Raw genomic sequence first — 7176 nt, 5'->3', positions numbered from 1 at the left:
GTAATACATTTGTTCATAAAACATGTCACTTTTACTACTCATTTTTACGTTAATTTAATAATAAATGTTTATGTTGTTATTGTTCTTCTAATTTGGCCTATGCCGATCATTTGGTCTGCCTATCTTCGAGGAGTTGGTTTTCCAAACGCGTTTCACTATCTTCCATGTGTCTGTGTGATTTCTGTGAAGTTAAGTTCCTTTCTTTAAAATAGTTGGGGTGAGGTACGAGCGTTTTTTTTGTTTATCGATGACTTTGGTTGATTATGGCCGACTATTGTGCTACTTGCTAGCTACTCATAATAAACAGAGCTGTTTTTTTACTGCTCCTGCTGCGCTGATGTATCTCATCAGTCACGCGGATACATAAACGGAGCTACTCAAAAAAGTTTGAAATGTGTAATTCCTTCAGTGAAATCATAGGAGAAACATCAGTCTTCGACACTGATGATTAAAACGTTCAAGATGTCATAATAATATTATGCTTGCTATTTATGAAAAACAATACTAAGAACGTGTAGAGATTAGTGACCGTTAATCGATAGTAATTCAGATATCGTGAGATGCGGTCGGGTGTGATGTAGGTTTCAGAAAAACATTTTCTTTATCTTGCCAACGTTTCGATCTTTATTGAGATCATCTTCAGGGCTCAAAGTGTTTGTCTTCTGTGTAATTGTGCCATCCTTGCGTGTCGTGTTGAGAGTGCCGAGAATATTTAGCGGTCACGCGTTTTTTCTTCTTTCCGATGCTTGTTGGACGTTTTGTAACTTCACTCACAAATAATATGTTCACCTGTTGTTCGTCCATCTTGAAAATCACCCGAAACTGAGGAACGTCAGTCACTAGTGACTCGCCTGGTACTAATTAGTAATACTTCAGAACGCGTCAGTAATCAGTAGCTTAGTTTGCGGAGTCCCATTCGGTGGCATTGAATGTCACTCATTGCGGAATTAGTACCTCACTAATCAGTTCCTTTAGGGTATCTCTGTGTATAGATGACCAAAGTCTGGGGTTTTGTTTTCTTCCGGACCCTGGTACTTTCAAATTTTCAAGTTCATTTTTCATCTTTTTTGTACGCGGAACTGTAGTTTTGCGTTTGTCTGTATTCTTTGAGGTGAGTAGTTTCATTTTCCATCATTGTCTCTAAACGATTTGTCGTTTATATTTAATCCTGTCGGACCGTTGTATATGTCTCTGCATTCACATTTTATGGCGTTTGATTCATTTTGATCTTGTTGTGCATAATTGTTCTTAAAATATTCGAGGGGTTGTACAATGTCTTTGATTGTGATAATAAGGTCTGTTAATTTTCTTAAGAGTGCGTGTTGTTTAGTTTGAAGTGTGGTTTGACTAGTCTGCGGGGCTTTGCAAGTTGGTTTGCGGGGCTGTTCTGTAATTTATGACTAGTCTTACAATTATGTTGCTTAATCCTTTTTAAAAAGATAGTTCCTACTCACAGTTGTTTTCCAACGATCCGGATTTCGAGCATGTAGCTGTTGTTACTTTATTTATATATTTTTGTGACTGTTAATTTTAGTGGTTGTGGGTTCGTGTTAGTGGATTTGTATATCTCTTGTGAGGTAATGAACAGAAGAGATTGGTTAAAGGAGTCTTGTTGCTTTGAAACGAAGGTATTTCAATTAAAAGCCCATTTGTAAGTCAAGCGGCCGTGCATTCGAACCCGGGACCTTTACCCTACAGTGATGAGCGCTGTGTCAACGCCCAAACCGACAACCCCCGTCTTTGTTTTTTTAACAGTTAATTTTTTAGTATGTTGTTAGTTTTGGAGATCTACGACCTCCTTCTTTAGGTACTACCTCCTTGTGAAGAAAGATATAATAATAGAATATTAACATCCTGATAATAAAAATATTTACCTGTTTAAAGGCAAAGATCCCACAAACGGATGTGTTTTTATGTTCTAGGTTTTAATAACTCTTTTAAAAATTCATTTACGTTTTCGTGGTCAATTGACCAAGATGCATCTTTCAATTAATTATTCTTTTCATTTAAGGTCTTGGCTGAGATGAAAAAGTCAGTGTCACGAGCGGGATTCGAACCCACGACCTTCGGCTTGATACGCCGCTGCTCTACCACTTGAGCTATCGTGACTTCCATCCACTCGGACACTAACTCTCCATCTCAACCTACAACCGTTCGAACCTTCCCTCTTTTTGCCATTTTTAAATGTCGTGTAATATCGTGGATGGGATTTTCAGCGACCTATGAAGTGACCACGGGGAGCTATTTAGTGAAGTGATACTTCTTTTATTTATTAAATATTAATTCATTTACGTTTTCGTGGTCAATTGACCAAGTTACATCTTTCAATTAATTATTCTTTCCATGTAAGGTCTTGGTTGAGTTTAAAAAAGGCAGTGTCACGAGCGTGTCTCTGAAAAATATTTTAACTTGTATATAACCGTTTTTAAATATTAATGTAATGATAATAATAAATTAATAAAGTTAACATAACATTTAATCGAAATAATAAGATTTTCATAAAAAATAATATTATACATATTAATACTTACAATTGAAACATATAGCATTGTATAAATTAATTTTTTTTATCTAAAATTTTCTAGCATTGTATAAATTTTTTTTCCACATCCTACCTGCATTTTTAAAATTTAAACAATGTTTATAAATCCCAGGCCTGAAGATGATCTCAATAAAGATCGAAACGTTGGCACGATAAAGAAAATGTTTTTCTAAAACCTACGTTACGCCAGACCGCATCTCACGATCTCCGAATAATCATCGGCTAACGGTCACTAAACACCACAAACAAATACAAACACAATTATATAAGAACATAAATAAAAGGACGCGGCAGTTTAAACAACTTTACGTTTAACAATTGGACTTTTTCAAAAAATAAATTTTTGAATAAAACATTTCAGAAAGATTAGCAGTTTGGGATAAACAAGTCATCAGATACATTTGATTGAAGATTGATTTCGCTTGCGCATAAAAAAAACCATGAGCAAGCGATTAGACTTTTATATCTGTCTTTAAAACGTTCCGATAATTCATTCCAAAATGTTGATCAAACAAGCTATGCAAATTGATTGTTGAAACCTCTTAAGTTATCAGTTCGAAAAAAACATAATATTCGAAATAACTGGACTGTAAGATGTGGGCTGGATGTAAAATGGAATTTAATATCCCGGACAGGGACTAGGGATTTAGAACTTTTCCACTGACGAGAGTTGGCTTCCTCAGAGGATAAGTCCATTATAATTCCTCAAGTGGTCCCCTGTATCGGACGGGATGGTCACGTGATGAAGTTAGCCGAGCAAAGGTACAAATCGGCTGACAGATGCCTTGGATGTGACTCGAGTCTCCAAAGCGATATCCTTCCCTTAGTATTTACTTCTTCCATTTCACCGTAACCCGTCGCCGGCCTCGCACCCGTTAGCCCCTATCACGTGCAAACAATTTGCTTTACCAATAGAGCGAAGGGGCATAGAGAGGAGCAATCTTCTCCAGAACCAACTTATATTAAATCGTTTAAATATTTCTAACACCTTTCACATTTGTTAGATAATTTGTATTAGTAATTAATGTGTGGTGTTTAGTGACCGTTAGCCGATGATTATTCGGAAATCGTGAGATGAGGCCTGGCGTAACGTAGGTTTTAGAAAAACATTTTCTTTATCGTGCCAACGTTTCGATCTTTATTGAGATCATCTTCAGAGCCTGGGATTTATAAACATTGTCTAAATTTTACAAATACATGTAGGGTGTGAAAAAATGAATAATACAATGCTAAAAATAAATTCTAGAATAAAAAATGAATTTATACAATTCTAAATTTTTTTTTAATAGCTTTATGTTCTTAGCATATTAGCCAAAGACAATGTTATTATGCGTATTCGTTTTTTTTTTTGTTTTTTTTGTGGGGAGATTGAGTAAATTAATCATTATATGATTTAATCATAATTAATTCAATCATGAGGTATGACTAAATCATATAATGATTAATTTACTCATGACTGATTCAACCATGATTAAACTTCAATCAAAATTCTTAATCATGATTGAATTAGTTTGATTTTGCCCAACTCTGGCTACAATGACCAACTTACCAAAATCCAACCGACTCCGGATAAAAATTTTGAGATGACAGTCGTGCTCAAGGCCAACCTTCAAAAATTGTTATCATAAACGAAAACCAAAGTTACATAACTATTCTACATGTCTATTTTATTACAATCAAGACCCCCTAGATGGTGTATTTTCCAAATAATGTAGAAATCTCTCCTTTTCAGTGGAATAAATTTTAATTCAAAGAAAATTTTTTTCCATTGATCGGTTATGTAAACATATTTACTTTTCAAAGCGTAGCTTGTTCTAGGATTTTTTTAAATTTTATTTTATTATTATTATCATTATCATTATTTTTTGGCTTTTCATAACGACGGAGTTTTACTTATAATTGGAAGATTGATTTTTTTTAAATAAGGTATTGAAGGATTTTTGTTTTGATGAAATAAATTTCTGTTAGAAAATTTTTTTAAAGTAATGAAGTGTATTTTTCATTTTTTGAGCACCCATTTGAACATGATTTATCGAAATTTAGTCATGACTAACTATATTGTGACTAAATTAGTCATGCCTCGTATTTAATTACTAGTCATGACTAATTTAGCCATCAATCACATATGGCGACTAATGACTAAATTAGTCACTTACTACCAATCATGACTAACTGTCTGAGTGATCAATCATTAATCATTAGACATGACTAATTTTTGCCCAACACTAGGGGGGAGGGTAGCGAGAAAAAAAGGCCAGAGGCGACGGTGGGAATCGAACCCCCGACCGCGGGATCTATGAGCCGAGAGTCTCTCACGCTAACCACTCAGCTACCGCGGCCCCGGTATCTAAAATCTAAAAATTTTTTAGATTCAAAAAATGAATTTATACAATGCTAGAAAAAAATTTTAGATTTAAAAAAATGAATTTATACAATGCTAGAAAAGCTTTTTAGATTCAAAAAAATGATTTTATATAATGCTAGAAAATTTGATATTAAAAAAATGAATTTATGCAATGCAAGAAAATTTTAGATTCAAAGTACTCACTCAAAGTGTCATTCTTGTATGTAGTGTTGAGAGTGCCAGTGAGTTATTGACGTTTTATGTTTATATACGTTGGATTTTGAAGGGGTGGGGGAGGAAGTCGGAAATAGAAAGACATTTTTATATGAGGAGTCGGTTTCTTTGAGGTGAAAGGAGCTGACAGAGCCGACAATAGGAAAAAATTGGGAATTGAGGGGTTTTTTAAATTTAAATACTATTTTTAACATTGTATAAATTCATTTTTTTAAATCTAAAATTTCTAGCATTGTAAAAATTTATTTTTTCACATCCTAAATGTATTTGTAAAATTTAAACAATGTTTATAAATCCCAGGCCCTGAAGATAATCTCAATAAAGATCGAAACGTTGACACGATAAAGAAAATGTTTTTCTAAAACCTACGTCACACCAGACGGCATCTCACGATCTCCGATTAATTAAAAAGTTATTTTGTTATGCAAGGACGATAAACATGTGACTATCCGATCAACATGGTCCGTGGTCTGAATTCCGAATTACAATAATTTAATCTATCTATTTGATGCACGTCTTACGGTACAAATAAAATTCTAGGGAAATCTTGAACTTTTGGAGCTTAGATACACCTCACTTTTAGTCACAATTTGTAACGTCAGTCTTGAAACAAATTATTCTTTATAAAAACTACCAAGGTAGGTTCATATATGAGGGTATTACTAATTTAAATCATTAAAAGCCCATGGTAAAAGCAGAACTTTTATTGTCTTAACAATAAAGCGAGAATTTTAATGCATTTATGGTTGTTGGAAATTCACCCAATCTTTTATTGTAACTCAGGACGAATTTAATTTAAAACCCGTATTAAGGGATAATGTAGTCGATTAGCCCCTGTGAGAAGTACATAATATTTTTTTAACCAATTAGAAATTTGTGTTTATGAATTTGAAAAAATACAAATTTTGATACAATACTAAAATAAAAGGAAATGGATGCAAGATGGATGTAGGACTGGACATAAACTCCAATCTCCCAATTGTGTCAGTATTTCCTTAAAAATGGTTTTTAGATTCCCCAGAAAATAACATACTTGGAATTATACTTTTTTAGTGTTCTTTTGAATGGAAATAACCAATTGAGAAATAGTATGGAAGGAATGAATGGATAGATACCTTGTGATTTTCAATGGACATTTTCGGCGATGCATCGAAACAGATTTGTACGGCGAGGTTTAGATCTTTTCCTTTCTCAGATCTCGCAATAAATCCGGACGTGTCACTGACCAATCCAGGCGAAAAAGCGTCGACGTCCATCCGGCTTAGAGGGAGCAAAGCCGAGTCTCGTGTCATCTCGAACCGAACAAGTGAACCAATCGTACCGACTTTCAAACTCTCGGGGTTAAAAAAACACTTCTTTGGTCAATATGATAAATCTCGTATCTCTTTTCCTTCCGCATTTGTCAGATTTTCCTCAGAGGGGAGAAACTCTCTCAAAGAATTCGATGCGACATGTTACATTCGTGAGTATCACGCGCTCATATTAAATTTAAAAAAAAGATAAATTCATCACATAATTAATTAAGGAGAGCTGAGCATTTTTCGCTTATTGCATTTTAAATTTTTTATTACAACAAAAAGTAAATAACTGACCTGAAACGTCTTAAAACACAAAAGAAAAACTACATATAAAATTGTATTACCCCCGTGCACATCTGCCCAATGCTAAGCTATGCTACCCTACTGTGCGATCCCCACTGTCCCGATTTTCATCGGGTCGCATCGAGTACAGACGAAGACAAAAGTACCGGACAATCATATTTTTATTCAAACTACATGTATTATTGTTATTATATTAATTACAACATACTTATTTTAATATAAACGAAATTAACCGAGATCAAAAATTCATCAGTTTTTTTTTTTAATTAATTTTTATAGCTTGGTAGAAAATTGATCAAAACCCCGGAATACCAATTTTCGATATAATGAATTTAACGAACAATTTATTACACGGTTTTGCTCATAATATTTAAATAACAATTTATTTCATGGTTTTTCTCATACAATTACACCATTTTCTTCGAGTAGCGTCAGAACAGGACACTCATATTTTT

The sequence above is a fragment of the Cimex lectularius genome, unplaced genomic scaffold (genome assembly GCF_000648675.2).
Source record: "Cimex lectularius strain Harlan isolate CLEC.00 unplaced genomic scaffold, Clec_2.1 scaffold413, whole genome shotgun sequence".
NCBI classification, from domain to species: Eukaryota; Metazoa; Arthropoda; class Insecta; order Hemiptera; family Cimicidae; genus Cimex; species Cimex lectularius.
This window is presented reverse-complemented; position numbering follows the sequence as displayed.